This window comes from Desmodus rotundus, chromosome 11 (assembly GCF_022682495.2).
Source record: "Desmodus rotundus isolate HL8 chromosome 11, HLdesRot8A.1, whole genome shotgun sequence".
Taxonomy (NCBI): Eukaryota; Metazoa; Chordata; class Mammalia; order Chiroptera; family Phyllostomidae; genus Desmodus; species Desmodus rotundus.
The window spans coordinates 86,268,196-86,285,136 of NC_071397.1; the positions used below are offsets into that span (position 1 = coordinate 86,268,196).

The 16,941-nt window shown below is 37.9% G+C and overlaps 1 pseudogene; it reads right to left on the minus strand.

Moving 5' to 3' along the window:
* Positions 1-841: 841 nt before the first annotated feature.
* Positions 842-1,009, minus strand: LOC112297442 (U2 spliceosomal RNA; annotated as a pseudogene).
* Positions 1,010-16,941: the final 15,932 nt, after the last annotated feature.

The window sequence follows — 16,941 nt, forward strand, 5'->3', positions numbered from 1 at the left end:
AATTCATTAAACATACTTACTCCAAATTTACCTCCATACTATGGGCCTGGAGAGGCAGAACTAAACAGGCAGTCATGTCCTCAGATAGCTCATTGTCCTGTGAGAAAGTGAGACACATGTGTAGTGATGCAATGGGTTGAGTGACATCACAGGATTTTGAAGAAAGGAAGTTTGAAGTGAAGAAAGAACATCTTTCCTCAGGAAGAAATCAGATTTTTCTTCAAAAAATGAATAATGTAAGGAAGGGGTTTTGAGATTTTTAGATGATAGCTGTTTCAGAGTAGACTGTAACAATTGATTGATAAGGTTAAATTTCAGGCAGACAAGAAGGGTGCAGCAATTGCCACTGTTTATCCGGGAGGAGGGCTGATCTCAGGCAGAGGTGGATAACAAAAATATAAGAGAAAATGAACTTTTGAGCCAGTGGAAGGATTCTGTCGTGCATAAAGGGGTACAGATTTTTTGAGAATAACAGCATGTGTTATATTTCTCGGGACACTGCTTCATATACTTTACACAGTAGCCTCTGTCTCCCATTAAGAAGCTAGAATCTTGAAACAATGAATGACGATTTTTTAAATCAGGGACTCTGGTAAGTCAGTAGGGGAAGTCATTCACCCTAAAATGCAATACAATCAATCAATCTTTAATGAGTGACTAAACTCAAGGGTTTCTTGTAATCAAATAACCAAATTCACTCGAGAGTAGTTTTATTTGTGGCAATGTATGGAGACATTTTCAGTGTCGTGACTGAGCAGGGTGGGGAGGAGGTGCTACTGGCATCTAGGGGGCAGAGGCTAAGAGGCTGGTAAACATCCCACAACGGACAGGACAGTCCCAAGAAAGATCCATCAGTCCAGGATGTCGATGGTGCCTAGGTTAAGAAACCCTGCTCTAGAGTTTAACCTAAGTCCCGTGGCATGGGGACTCTAAATCTGTCAAGTATGCATGTTTAAACTGATAAGAACAGATACTACACTTGATCTTAGCCAAAAGGCCGAGAAGCGATAGGTATGCATGTTTATAGAGAAAACAAGAGTGGTCACTAGCAGATAACCTGCATGGAACATTGAAAAGGAGCCGCATTAAGATTTTGTCAGGAGTGTACTCAGAGCCACCTTGGCCATTAGCGTATAAGTGACTTATCTCATGGTCAAGGCTGTCCCTCCCTCAGCTAAGCGCTCTTTATGAGATCATCCGAATTCCTTTTAAAAATAATCTCTGTGTTCAGCAAAGAAATGCTCTGATTACGATCATGCTTCTTTCATATCTTAGCATCAGTGAGAAAATGCTGACAGCCTGACTTCTGCAGTCTGGAGAAGCCCTGTATCTTCTCTTGCAGCTAGTGACATTGCAATCTCCTATTGATTCATAAAAGGCTCCATGACTTCTTTAAGAAGAGTACCACCACTTTCTTTCTTTCTTTTTTTTCTCCTGAGAGTCTGCTTCTGACTCATCAATGGGTGTGAAATAGAGCTGTGGAGGAAAAGAGATAACAAACTCTGATCAAACAACAAGCATCACATTTTCCTGAAATTCACAGGAAACACATACTGAGGTAGCACCTTGCATATTTTTCACAACCTGCATTTACCCAGAAGTACCAAAATGCAAATCAGCCCCCAAAGAACTCTTTCCTCAAAGGCTGCACAGCCTCTGAGACATAAATTGTGATCATTTGAGTCAACTGAATGCTCTTGTATACATTTTTATTTATTTGAATTAAGATTTGCCATCCAGTATCTATTTAAAGTTAAAAACATTATGATTAGTATCAAAACTGGTGGAGAGATATTTTTCTGATCCTGCTCATTCTTGAGCAAGTGGCATGATGTCAAATGTCGGAGCAGCAGGATTTATCTTCCAGAGGCCTGTACTCACAGAACTGGAGAGGGAAGCAGGAAGGAAAGGGGCAGAAGAATCAGAGCAGCTGAGTGATAAGCAAAGAAACCTTTGTTCTTTCCTTCGCTCTGCATTAAGGAATCAAGGGCATTCCAGGTAACTTCCTACACCTGAGATGTTGTCACTAAGCCATTTCCTTCTCTCCTTCTCTATGAAGTGGTTTTAGACAGTCATTTTGTTCTGAAATTCACATCCCATTCTTTTCCCAAACCACATTCATTCATACTTTTCTCAGCTCATTCTCCCCAGAAACACCTACGCTCACAAAGAGTTTGCATATGCAAGTACAGAGCCTTACACAACAGATAGGAAACAAATCAAACTGGGAGGAAAAACCCCTTTCCAAGGAAATTATGAGACCTTTGAAATGCAGCCTATTTTGCCAGTTTTCTGATCTTTGCCAGCTTGAAGGCCAACCAAAGCAAATGACGTGATAAATGTTGTCCATCCTGTTGAGTTTTCTTTAAACCAAGTATGTTGGCGGAAGCTGACAACTTCACTTGCTTCACTGAGATGCTTACCTGAAACTCACCTCACACATTCCAATTACTGAAGCACATGGCAAGTTTTGACTGGTTTATAGTGTTCTCCTGAGTTTTGAAGAGTAGGAAACCTGGTGTTTAACTTTGGTTTGTTAGGATTTAAATTTCTGTTGGTATTGCAGCTGTCTTACTATTGCTAATCCCAAAGCAAAGAAGGTTGCAAAAAAAAAATCATGCTCATTTTGAAAGTGTTAGAGAAATTTTTTTGAATGTTGACTTCTTGAATTTTATAGGAAATGATGTCATTTAGTTCAAACAAACACCACTTTCCACAGAGCTGCTAGTCAAAGGCACATGCTGTTCTATGTTCTTGAAACGCACCAGGTTGGTGTCACTAATAATAGCAGGAGGAAGTTTCAAAGAATTTTAGAGATGGGCAAGTTCTCGAGTAACAACCTGATTCAGTCCCTTTACTTCAAACAGTTCTATAGATGAACCATCCCTGATCAATGCCTTTCTAGTGTGTTTTCAAGTATTTTTAAAGATCTGCCTTTTAGGTTAGATAAAATTGATAAACAGTCAACCTGCAGATGGGCACTAAATGGAGTAAATATATCCATTTCCATATCTGTGAGCAAATCTAGTGATAGGGGACTCAAGAGTTGGAAAATTTTAGCTTAAGGTAAAAAGTTGTAAGTCTAGCGAGTAATGTATGTGTTAAAGCTTTTGTTGCAGAAACTACAAATAAGGCCCACCCTGGCTCCTGGGAAAAAAGCTGACCTCCTGGGGCACTGCTAAAGATTACCGCCCCGGGATAACTGGAGGCATCCAGGCCTTTGTGTTCCAGGGAGAGACAGAGGACCACCTGGGAACAGCTAACTGCCCAGGACAGGAATGTTGCAGCTTCTTTCACCTAATCATTCCTGAATCTCAAAACCCTTACTACACCTGTTTATTCCCTGTTATAAGAAGTCTGGCCTGGAAAGAGGAGGGAAGATGGTCTGTTAGGGTATGAACCCACCATCTTCTCAGATCACAGGCCATCATAAAGCACCCATAAAAATTCAATCGCTATCATTGCTTATTGGGTTTGGAGGTGACAGGCAGCCAGAATGCCAGTGTCTTTTCCGATTTCACTAGATTTCACTACATCTCTTCATATTCAAGAAAATGTAAACAAATCTTTAGAAAAATGACACTGAATTATAAGAGAATATAAACATAGTTCCAGAGATTCAGAGAAAAACTTGACTTTAAAAAATAACTTTAAGAAGGACAAATTACAGGTGATATTTGCTTAATGTCATTAAAAGAAGCAAGACTACATGGGAAGTATGGGAGAAGAATAAGAAATTACAGAGGAAATTCATTAAGATAAAGACAGATAAAAAAGAAAGCACTCTGAAATTAAAAAATACAAAAATCCAATGCAGAACCACATTTAATATAGTAATTGGGGGCATTAATAAATAGAATTGACAATGCACAATATAAATTGGTCTCATGGAATAGTAACTTAAAAGTTTCCCAGAGTGTCAAAAAAAGTTTAAGATGTTGAGGGTAAAGATGATTGATGATAAACATAGAGCCCCAGAGAAATAATGAAACAATAGATGTTCCAGAAAAAGTCATGTGACTCACAGGAATAAACAGAAATCAAAGATTTAATAAAACACAGTAAATACCAAGAAAGGTCAAAAAGGAGAAGCATAAAACAAAATAAAAGGAAAAAGCAAGTATATGAGTTAAGACAATAATAAAAGTAAACAGAAAAAAATCCTTTCTAAAGGGCAAATAACCAGTATAAACATAAAGTTTCCTAGGATACTAGGCTCCTAATACAGTATAAATCAAAATAACAAAGAAATGTTAAATATAAAAGAATAAAGAGTATCGGGCAAATATTAAATGTGAAAGAGACCAGGGCTATAGTGTTTCTATCGAGACGAAGTGAAATTATCATTACAATGAGAAAGAAGACTTTTTCATAAATTGGTAAAAGTTATGCTCAATAACACAACTGAAGCCATCAGAGACATTTACGGCTCCACGTGCCGGAAAGCGTGATCTCAAATGCTCCGGAGTATGATAGTTTCGCAGGGGATTTTGTTTGTTTGTTTTGTTTGGAATTAAGGGGGGAATGTAAGGAAGGTTCCCCCCTTCCCCCTGAAGTAGGGAGAAAGCAAAATACAGGATAAGTAACAAGATTAAGTGGTCCCTCAAGGGTGGTTACTCCTTCCATGGGTCTGGAAAAACGACTGACTTCTGGCATTTCAAAGGGGTGTTCACCTAAAGGGACAAGCACAATGGGCAGGGCTTGCTGCAGAACCCTTTGTTAAGGCAGGTTAGGAGTGAGGTGTGACTACTCACCTGGCCTGCCCAGTTAGGAGGAATTCATGATCAGATCACCATGTGGGGTCACTTTTGGTCACTGAAGTTGGACATACCCTTTTTTGTGTGCACAGCATCAAAATACAGAAAGCAAAAATTTTAGACAGTTAAAGAATAACGAACAAAAGCCAGACACAAATGCATCCAATGGCATTATGAGGAAATAATAACTATCTATTGACTTCTGTACTTTAAGACAATTTTCCAACAAATAAGCACTCTTTTGTCCTAAGATCACCTGAGCCTGCAGCCATTCATGGTGCCAGGGTCGCTGGAAACTTCAGGTTGGCCACCTCCAGCCTTGCGCAGCTTTTTCCGGGACTCCTAGGGGAACAGCCTGAACAGAATGCAGACTGAAAGCATGGCCCATGGTCCCTGACACCAACAAAGGCATGAGTGACATCTCTGTACCACACTGCACTGAGCCTCATCAAAGAAACCGTCCACCGCTTGGGCATCTGATTCATCTGAAGAGTGACATGCTGCTGCCTGTCATAGACAATGGGCCACGTGGAGGCAAAGGACTTCATGTACTGGCGCCCAAGGAGCAAGCTGTGCAGCTGAGACTGGCCAGAAGTTAAGGAAGATGAGCAGGAAAATACCCAGGCAGCAGCCTTTAAGCTCCATTGTTATGTATTTTGCATACTTCCATGCCTTAGTGGCCGATGTGCCTTGCAAGACAGCAGCTAGCAGCAGAATGACTATTCCAGCAATGCCTGAGCAAACCGCAAATTAGAGCTTCATTGTTATTTTTAAATATTGGTATAAAAACATTAATTATATAAACCCATTTACCTTATCACAATGTATTTCCAGAATGAGTTTGTCAGGGAAATAAAAAGGAAGTATAATTTTAACTGTTGTAAAATCTGGGGTGGCCATCTTTTAAATTTTAATTTGTTCTTATCTATTTGTGTAAACCAATTCTAGTCAATGGTAATGATAAATTATTTGAAAAAATCATCCTTAAAAAGTCATTACTAGGAATTGTGTATATATTTAACTAGAGAGCTTGGGAATATGTTAAATTCAAAGTGTTATACCAAATTAGCATTTTTTTTACAATCTTAGTATTCTATTTTACTTATCAGAATTATATAGTATAAAGAAAAATGTGATTTTTCAGCAAATATGTATATAACTACTTCCATAATCCCTCAAGTCTACCCCAGTCTTTCTAGTGTATCATTGTGTATAAAGACTGGGAAGTAACATCCTGAAGAATAATCTTTCAAAATGTATTTCTTCATGATAACTCTCAATATCTAAAATTATATATGCCTGTAGTTTAGTTATTGATTATTGCACATCCACCTTCATGAGAAAGAAAACCTGCCATGGCAGGGAGCCCCCTGGGAGGACCCATTACCGTGATCAGACAGCCTACCACAGCACCACAAATAAAGCAAGAGAATGGCAATTGTTGGTTTGTAGACTCAAGTTCTTCTTGCAGTGTCTGTCTCTTGCGTTTTGATTACTGCTTCTATTCCGTCATTTACCTTTCTTCCTTTAGAGAAAACAAAAATTTTAAAAATATGGACCACTACTCTTTTTGTCAAATCTCTAACATTTGGTAAAGTTTTCCATGACTAAGAATGTCCTGTGAATAAATTTGTTGCAGAAATCAGGAACGGTGGTTGCATGCCTCTTTGGGAGACACCATGGTAGAGGTGAATGAAAATTGTAAGATGCAAAGCTAAAACTAATAATTCACTGGGGACAAAAGTCTAAAGCAGAGGTCATCACGAGATGGCACCAGTTCCCTCCCAGAAACTCACAGAAATCTTGGGAGTACATTCAAGGCCAACTTACCCAGATCTTAAGAGACCGGAAAACCCCAAGCTGATGTATACTCTACATGTCTGCCTTCTTTCCCTAAAACCACATTTAAAAAAACATACCAGTTTTCAGTAGTGTGTCAAATGCTCTCATGCCTTTGCTGCTTCTTTGTCTTCTCAAGATCACTTTCCCATGATTTTAATACAAAATAGCTCGCTGAGTAAATAGGTTTGGAGAAAATAGAGGAAGACGAAAGAACGTGTTTGCAAGTACAAATCATAACCGCAATGGGAAATAGAGCTTGGGTCTCCTGAAGGAATCTCCTGGGGTAGCAATCGCAGGACAACGTGAAGGTTAACAGACATTGAGTTTGACCACATTAAGGGTGTTCCAATTACTTTTAAGGCCATTGTTTGAATTTTCTTTACTGATATGAGTAATCGAGCAGTGTTCAATTGCTCTGTTCAGTACAGAAACTTTTACAAAGCAGTAAGTAGTTTAGTTTCTGAAACCGTTAGCCAAATTGAAATCACTTTGGTGTCTGACACCTCATTTTTCCTGAAGTTTGGAAATGAGATGTAGTGAGAGGAGACTAGTCTCCAAGTTAGAGAGACTTCACAGCTCTAGAAGAGAGCGAATAAAAGCCAACCTCCCACACCCCGAAAAGGAAATGCTTCCCAACACCTACATATTAAAAAAAATAAGTTGCATTTTGCATGTTATTCTATTTTAAATAAAAACTGCTTGAAAAACTCTGCAGTGTCGTATATTACAGCTTTTTCTTACATTTCGTTGATGATTTCTCAGAATCAAATTTCTCTTTTCCATCTTTGGCTCTATTTAGCTTGAGTCAGAGTAACTACTCCCCTTAAAAGTATTGGCATTCCAAGAATTTCAAGGGCCTCCAACAAAATGGACAGAGAAATACTCTAGGCTTTGTACTTTGCTTCTATTTCAGTAGAGACCTCTATAATGAACACCCAAGAACCCATCCCATCACCTAGGAATTGAACTATTACACGTTGTGCTATTCAAGACCACCTTTTTAAGCTATATGGAAACATGATTTAATGACCAAAAAGAAAGGCTTTGGACTGAGGTGAGGTGTCATCATCTGTACATCTAAAAATGAACATCTAGAAATGAACCAGTTTTCACACTGAGGAGGACCGGTCCATTTTGTTGGTTGTCAAGTCAAATCATCTTTAAAGACAGGATTTTTATACAACATTTACCATCTCATATGTCACCGTCACGTACAAAATTCCTTTGACAGGACAGAACTCTCACTGAAAACAAGTCTCATCTAGACCACATGAAAAACAAACAGTTCTCTCTAAGATACTTGTTTACACTCACAGGTATTTGGTTGCTCCCAAGATTTAATCTCTATCTCAGAAATCAACATATTTGCACAGAAATGAATTTGTCTTGGCTTCACAGTTATTATATTAAGAGTTACATATATTATACATTATTATAGTATATTAATATTCACAGTTACATATACTACATATGATTATTTATGTATCATTAGTCCTCCCATTTCTTGCTAAAAACACTCAGTGTTTGTTTTGTAAAATAATAAATGAAATTGAGCGTTATCCTTTAAGACGATCAGTACTGTCCCTGGATTTGAACCCAGGACTCAGAGTTTCTGTTTCTCCCTAACCCATGCTATTTTCTGATTCTTTGCTATATTCTAAGAGGACAGATTGAAGTTTAGAAATGACTGTGTCCTAATTCTCCCCTTCCTTCTTTCAAGTCTTTCTTCCCTCCTGCTCCCAAAAGTTTGATTTAAAGGACGGCAAAGATGGCCCATAATGCTTAGGACTTTTATGAATAACGAATACTGTAAGGAAGAAAGCAACATTAGGGTAAAATAAGAGTAAGATGAGACCAAACGAGAAGTTTAGAGATGCCTTTGTAAATCATGCAGGCGATTGCCAATAGAGAGAGATGACTCTTCATAAGGCAAAGGAAGGGAAATAAACACACTTAAGAACCTTCAAGGTTCTTTCATTTAATTTTCAAAAAAAATCACATCCATTTTTATGGATAAAAAAGCAGGCTTGGACAGGTTACGTTGTTGTCCAAAGTGAAACTACAAAAATGAGTAATGGAATCAGTACTGAGTCCACGGCCATTTGACCCCAGCATCTATCTTCTTCTATTTAAAAGCGTAGAGATGTGACATGTTTATGGATTCATGGGGGAAAGGAGGCAGAATTTAAAGTAGAGAATGAAGAATACAAGGAGAGAGAGGAGGCTCTGGTCAGAATGCAGTTATCTCCAAAACTGAAGAAAGACATGGTTAGGGATTTCTGACTGCACAGGCCAAGAAATGATAGAAAGTTGGATTTCAGGGTGCCATGAGGAAAAGTAATATGGATTCATTTATTTATGTGTTTGAAATTTAAGGTCCACCTGGCTCTGTGCTTTTCTTCTCTACACTTCCTGCTTTGGAGGCCCCTGTACCTCTACCTAGTACTCTAGTCTCTTCTGTAAATTCATAGTCTTTATCTCTACAGACTTCTTTGCAACATCATTTAAATACCTTCATGTCTCTTTCAATAACACCTTTTCCTTTGCCCTATCTCTCCCTTCCGCTGTGGCTCTGTTTCTTTCCTACTTCTTTTCAAGCAAATTTATTGAAGTCATTGTTTTTAACTCCCTACTCCCCATTCATGCCTCAGTCCTACCCTGCCAAAATCAATTACCAACAACATGTCATTGCCAATGAAAATGTTAAGACCTACACCTTGCTTTCCCTTTCAGCAGAATTTGCTACTTCTATCATACTTCGGTTTTTATGACATTACTCCTCGTTTTCTTCCTATCTCTGTCTTCAGTATCCTTTGCAGTGTCATCTACTTCTACGTATCTTCTAGGTACTGGTGATCCTCCAAGTTCTGCTGTAGGCCCAATACCTTCCCTATTGTAATCACTGTCCCAGGGTGTCTTATTCATGCCCGTGGAATCATCAGCCATATGTTGATTACTCTTTGGTAACTAGTCTAGTAGTAACTTGACTCTCCAGTCTAGTCCTGCCTCAAGAGTTCCACAGCCTTATTTCCAACTATCTACTGAACATGTGCACTTGGATATTTCATGGACACTTCAAGCATCTCTAAATCTGAACATGTTATATTATTCCTCAAACCATATATTTCTAGAGATTTCCACATCAGCAAATCACTTGCTTTTTTGTTTCCTTCTTCACATACCCATTTCAACTGTATCTAATCAATTGACCAATTAATTTTACCTCCCAAATATTCAGATCTATCTACCTTGCTCCATTCTATCCTAACCAAGAGTGTCTTTTCTCATTCTCACAATAGCCATCAGTCTTAACTGGCTTTCCAACTTCTAGCCTTGTACCAACACCCATTCTCCACATTGTTTTCAGAGTTCATCATGCCACTCTTTTTACTAAAATATTTTGATGAATTCTCTGTGTGGTTTACATGAACTTGAAACTCTAAAATAGCTTACAAGACAGTGTGATCTGATCTCTTCCTCTCTCTCCTACTTCATCTGTGACACACTCTCCTCCCACTTTACGCTGTAGAGACAGAACTTCCTGGAATGCTGTTCCTTTCACTACATCGCCCTACTTTTCCATCTGGCTAACTGCTGTTCATGCTCCAGTTCTCAGCCTAAAATTTTGTTTGAGAGGCCTCCCTGGCTCTCAGGTTAGGTTAGGTTTTGTTCTTCTAAGGTATACAGTGTTCCTTAAATAATAATATTTATCATGCATTATGTTAATTTATCATTGGATTATCTTCCCAACTTGACTGTGAGTTCTGTGAGCACAGGGCCCATGGGAATATGATCACCACAGTATTTGCAAAGTGGAGTCTCTGACACACAGTCAGTTTTCAATACATATTTGTTGAATAAAAGAAGCCAGGAGAACCCAACCTCCAAATATAATCACTTAAAACCAGAAAGTCACTAGGAAGTCTAGGGTAGTCAGACAAAAACTTGTATCCTTTCATCCCATTACTTTGAACTTATCATTTCTTCTTTGTTCCACCAATGGGCAGTGAATACATGTTCCTACAGTGTGATCAGAAGTTCACGCAACAAATTGATTAATAATAGCATTTTATAATTCTTTTAAAAATATAATTATGAAATGTCTGGAAGAAACTGCTTACCATTATCTCTTAGACTTACTAAAAAATAAATACAAACTAACAGTCTGTTTTTCAATTCATAGTGAATATGATTTAATCCAAAAATAGGTTAAGTGGAAATAGCATAAAATAAAAATATAAACTGCTAGACTGACCTATATATTTGCTACTGTCAAAATATTTATAGAAAAATGAAACATCTTAAGAAAAGTTATAGTGGTCACTTTGACCTAAGAAAATCAGACATGGAGAAATAATAACCATAAATGTGAAAATTCTAAATGAAAGAACTTACATCACATAAAACTTAATGTGAATTTCAAAAGGGGTCAAATCAAAGCCATAGCAAAATTAATTAATCCTACTGAAAATAAGTTTAGTAAGATAAAAATGGAAAAAGAGAATTCAAAGTGGTTTGACTGCTCTTCAGAGATACATGAAAATAAATTAAGTTAGTTTAATGGATTTTTATCTAAAAATAATATTTGGCCAAAGTTTATCATTAAATATGCATATGAACATCAATAAATATACACACAAATATCTATCATTAGCTATATATGTATGTATATCTGTATAAATGTGTATGGATCATTAACTACATGCATATTTATATATACAGATGATAATACACACATACATATATATGAGGTCTGTCTGGAAAAAGTCCAGCCATTGTTAAAATAATGAGAATGGTTTGCATGACGTTGATGTAACCTGGCACCCATGGAGACTGGACTGGAATGCGCATGCGTGAACAATCCTGACTTCACTGTACTAGTCAGTGGGGGTGGTAGACGCCCTTGAGTGAGCATGTGTACTGTGTTGCCATCACATTCAAAATGACTGAGCAAGTGGAGCAATGAATCTGCACCGAATTTTGCATTAAGCTTGAATATTCCTCTGCAGAATCTATGCAGATGACTCAAAAGGCTGCAGCTAAAGGCAACTGGTGATTGGCAGCTTCCTCACAGACAGCATGCCTGCTCATGCATCATGTCTTGTGCAGAGGTTTTTGGCGAAACATCAAATCACCCAGGTGACTTAGCTCCACTGCAGCCCATTTTGGGTGCCCTGTGACTTCTGGCTTTTCCCAAAATTAAAATCACCTTTGAATTTCACACTGTCGATGAAAATCAGAAAAGTATGATGAGTCAGCTGATGGCAATTGGGAGAACTGCGTGAGGTCCCAAGGTGTCTACTTCAAAAAGGACTGAAGTGTCATTGTCTTATGTATAATGTTTCTTGTATCTTGTATCTTCTTCAGTAAATGTCTCTATTTTTCATATTACATGGCTGGATACCTTCTGGACAGACCTCATATATCATTAAAGTAAAATACTAGCATATATGTCTTTGAAACAAAGGACAAAATCAGCTGGGGCAAAACAGCTGGATCAAAATTATTTGTAACCAAGTATTACCTCTTTTGGTCAATCTCATAAGCTCACAAAATTGTCAAGTGAGAATCAGAGGATTACTTGGTAATCACAGAATCAAAACACAAATAATTAATTCTGGTAGAAATAGCCTAAGATGGTCTGAAGTGTCCACCTTCACAGCCAGGACTGGACAGCCCAAATATTTGGGTTTGTAGTTGAAGTTTTCAGAGTTGTGTGTGTGTGGGGGGGGGGGTTGCCAAATTTGGAATGCAAATTATCACCCCCTTACTCCTCAAAATATACCCTCAACTCCCAATAGACTGGTTTTCCCATTTATGCAGAGATACTGTCACATACAATCCCAGCTTTGCCGTTGAGCTCCCCACCTGGAATTCTCCTCTCCTGTTCTTTTATCCACGTCTAAGCCACGCTTTCTGCTGCCTAAGGTCTGTATCGATCAACACAGCTCTGTATTTAACTTTAATAACCCCCTGAATTCCTAGAAAATTTTACAGTTTATAGAAATATTTCCTGGGTGTTTACAATGCTTCTGTCTTGGAGGAATGGCATTTTAAAGGAAAGACAGTATACTATCTGCTTTCCTAACTAAATAATTACTTCCCTGAGGAAAGGGAAAGATGACGCCTTTGTATTCCCCACACTGTCTTGCACATACTAGGCAACTGATGCAAATTTTGTTGCCTTTGAGATTCTAAAGGAAATGGAAATGTCTTTAGAGAACATCCTAGTATAGCATAATTGTGATAGATGTATTTCCCATGAATACACAAGAGAAATGGTAATATTCTATTTGATAATTTGGTTTTAAAAAGCCAAAACTGTGGGATATGCAGAGAAATTATAAACAAATAGCCTTTGGCCATCAAAATATTTTGTTTAGCACTTAAATTTTGTTGTCATTTTCAACTTAATTCGTTGTCAGTCTTTGAAAATCAGAAAAATTCATATTAAAATCTGAACTTAGACTTTCTCTTGAAAAATCAGAAGTGTTGGCAATAGTGGGTCCATATGGGTCAGCCTGGCATTAATTGCCCAAAGCCAAGTATGACATCCCCTTGAGGGGCCTGCACCTGCATTCCACCATTGCCTCTCAGCCCTCTCCAGTTGTACACCTGTAGTTGGATTCATATAAGCATTTGGGATTGCTGTCCTGACCCTACTGTGACTATGTTTGCAGTTAGCTTTAGAATAGCTTACTTTCCTAGAAGCAACCCTCCTTCTCATCAGAAATGTGCCTCTGCTTTTCTGTCCTCATACAGATCAAATAAAATATGATTCAGATCCCATTCTACTGATGTCTGCAGCAATCCAAATAAAAGGTAGCATTCCAAGTATTCAGGGAAAGAAACCAAGCTACTATTTATGTGATGAAATCATAGGATGGCTCAAGAACAAAGGGGATAGATCATTAGTCAGCCAGACAGAATGTAGGATTTGCAGGAACCAGCAGAAAGTTCACTAAAATTATAGCAGAGAGGAGCACATGCGTGCACAAAGAGATGTTCAGAAATTTAGACCCAGCGAAGACAGAATTCCAGCCCAGCTCTGTGAACAACTGTTTCTCTTCTCACACTTGGGATACCTAATTTAGAATGCAGTAATGAGCCTCGATTGTCACACAATTTCTCAAAAACACTGCACAGCACAATCCACACCAAACGACACTGAGGTTTCAGCAGTTTGTAAAAAGTTGATTTATCATGAGAATACATTAGGGGTAAGATCCAGAAGGCTGAAAGAAGAACCGACTGAGTTCAATCAAGGGGAAATAGAGACAAAAATAAGTGGTTTTATATAGAAAAGAATAAGAGGATATTTAAGGGGCTTTTGGTTAACATCACGTCCAAGAGACAGAATGTCTGCTTGTTACTGAAGATATTGTAAAGGTTTTAAGTAAGAATGTATCACTATAAGAGCAGAGTCCATATACTCTAAACTCTGCCCCCAAACTGTTGGACCACGGGGTTTTTAACAAATTGTTTAGTGAGAAGGCACAGCCTGAAAAGACTTGGGAGATCTTAATTTTCTTGTTTTACAAGTGAAGACACTACAGTGCCGACAATGTGCTAAGGCCATACATTCACCAAGAATTTGCTGAATATCTTCCTGATGTGCAAAGATTAACCATCCAAAATCATTGTCCCCAGATAACTAACAGTCTAATAGGACAAAAGGGCAGCAACCCCAAACAGTATATATTCATGAAATAATTGATGATGATAATAATTGTCAGTTACCAAATACTACAGTGTGCCATATGCTGTGTTGACATATGGTGTCATGTCATTTTTTAATTCTCCTGAACTTTTTACATGTAAATATAATTGTTTAAACATTAAAGATGCAATGATTGAGGCTCAGGAATTAAACACACTCATTCACTCAACAAATAATTCTAATTGAAGGTACATGAAATATAGTAGTGATCACAAAAAACAAAAGAGATAGTGTATATATACCAGCGACATGTGCATGTGTGTGTACACACATACACACACATGTATACATACATAAGTCTGGCAGGAATAAGTGGTATGAAGAAAAATAAAATAAGGCAAAAAGATAAGAAAAGGAAGACAGTTGTTTTTACAAGGTAATACTTAAGAAAAGTCTTCAAGCAAGTGAGGAGAAGAGCCATGGAAATATTGGGAGATGAATAGTCCAGGTGTATGGAATGTAAAATGCAAAAGCCTGAACCAAGAGTAGATGTGAGAAATACATTCCCTATTTCTTACAGGTCAAAACATAAATCAGACATGAACCCTTCTTTCAAGAAACTTAAAATTTACTAAAAAGATAAAATATGTGCTTAATAAAATTGTAGAGTAATGAAACAGATAAAAATAAAATGAAAGTTCAAAAGAGGTAGATATTTTGTTTAACTTGGCAAGAAGAAAATTACTGCAGCTCAGAGGAGACTGAAAACCTCCCAGAAGTGGCTTTAGAACTCTGCCTTTAAGAATCGATCATTTGACCACTGAGAAGTTGGATATAGGTTAAGTTCTTGAGAGTAAGAAACACTTTCTACCCAGTGGAAAGAACTTGATCAAAGTTCTGTGAAAAACAAATACATGGAATACACTAAAAAAATAGAGCTTAAGGTCTAGTTAAACCAGAAGAGTTTATTAGACATTAACTGTCTCTAAGGGCAGGGAAACTCAGCTATGACGGGACCTACCATATGGAAGGGAGCAAAAATACCCAAAGTTCAGCAAGAAGAGTTAAGGCCAAAATATGGGTGAGGAAAGTAGATGGAGGGTTTCTAAATAAAGATTGGGTTCTACCTCTAAGAGTGAGGAGGGCTAGAAATGTCCCAGATTCCAAGAGCACAGGCCAGTTGGCAACCTTCAAACATCAGCACAGTCCAGAGAGAATAGCCCAGGACTGATAGGATGTGCTAGTTGAGAGCAGGCAGTTCAGAGCCCTTTCTGAATTGGGCAGATTCTTATAAGATAATATGAGGACTAAGCCTACAGCAGCCTCTCCTCCTTATTGTTTTTAGGAGTTCTGCTTAGGATGACTGGAGATGAATTGGAGTCAGAGAGAAGCATGTCTCCATAGGGTACCTTAACCCTTTAACTATGGTGCAGAAGGGAGCTTCAAGGAGAGTTCAAATAAATCTTAGAATTCCACTTAGAAAACTTTGATAATTCCACTTTATCAAACAATGCCTACCCACATTTGCCCTTTATTAATTTTCTACTTCAAAATTATTTAATATTGAGACTAGGACTTTCTACTCCTCAATCAATTCATCGTTCTTATCAAATCTCTTTGATACAGTCCTACTTTAGTCCCCTGATCCTTCCATACTGGCTCTTCCTGTTTGCATAACTCCTTCTCCAGCACGGACCACGCTTTTTCTCTGCATTCTCATCAGAAACCTCATGTGTCTCACCCCACTAAACCTAGCAAATTCCCTCTCTGGGGGTCATTAAGCCATCTGTTTCCTGTATCTGTACACCGGGTGCTGAAAACACCCAATTACTTGACTCAGCTGGTTTGCTGCACTACAGAATGATAGTGTCTGGTCTTAGTTGGACTCTCAGAAAAAAATCATTCCACAAACTATCATTGCTTACTACTTTCCTAATATGTGCAAAATGTGTCAAGTGCTGAGATATATGTTAAAAGTAATAAATATTTATGCAAGTTTGAAAATTGAAGCACTCTTGAGATACTTGAAATGATTAAGATGCATTAACTCTTTTTACATTCCCTTTTACCATAAGGATGATGGCTTCTTAGAATCTCTAAGATCAACCTCCAAAAAAACAGATCTGAACAAGAGCAGAGGTGAGTTGTCAGCACCCATAGAGAGCAGCACCTATCAGAGCGTGAACTGAAAGGAGGAAGCACTGACTTCCAGCACCTTTCTTGCTCTCCTTCCCCTTCGGAGGCCTGGGGTCTCTAACATTCTTTGAACTGCCTCAAATTTCTGACTATATTGTCCAGTCTTTCCTTTCTAGGCAATACTCTCAGCTAGAAACTCATCTTGCATCTTATTTCAATTTGTTTTAGAATGTATTTATTGTATATTTACTATGTGCCAGATCCTTTGCTGAAGATACAAACATGAAATATGACACCTTCAATGAAGTCACTGAATTGCCCTTTGAGCTTCCACTAAACTGACACTTTATGATTGTTTTTATTGTCTTAATTTTATAAAGGTGTCATAGGTTCATATGTAATTGGTATTTTGGGAAATGGATGAGTACATTTATTCCTTAGAAAAAAGTAAAACAGTCAGAGGATGGGTAAGCCTCTAGGTAAGTCCTAAGGTGGATATGCAGAAAGCTGAAAACTTTAGATACTGTCATCTTACCTTTGCCAAAT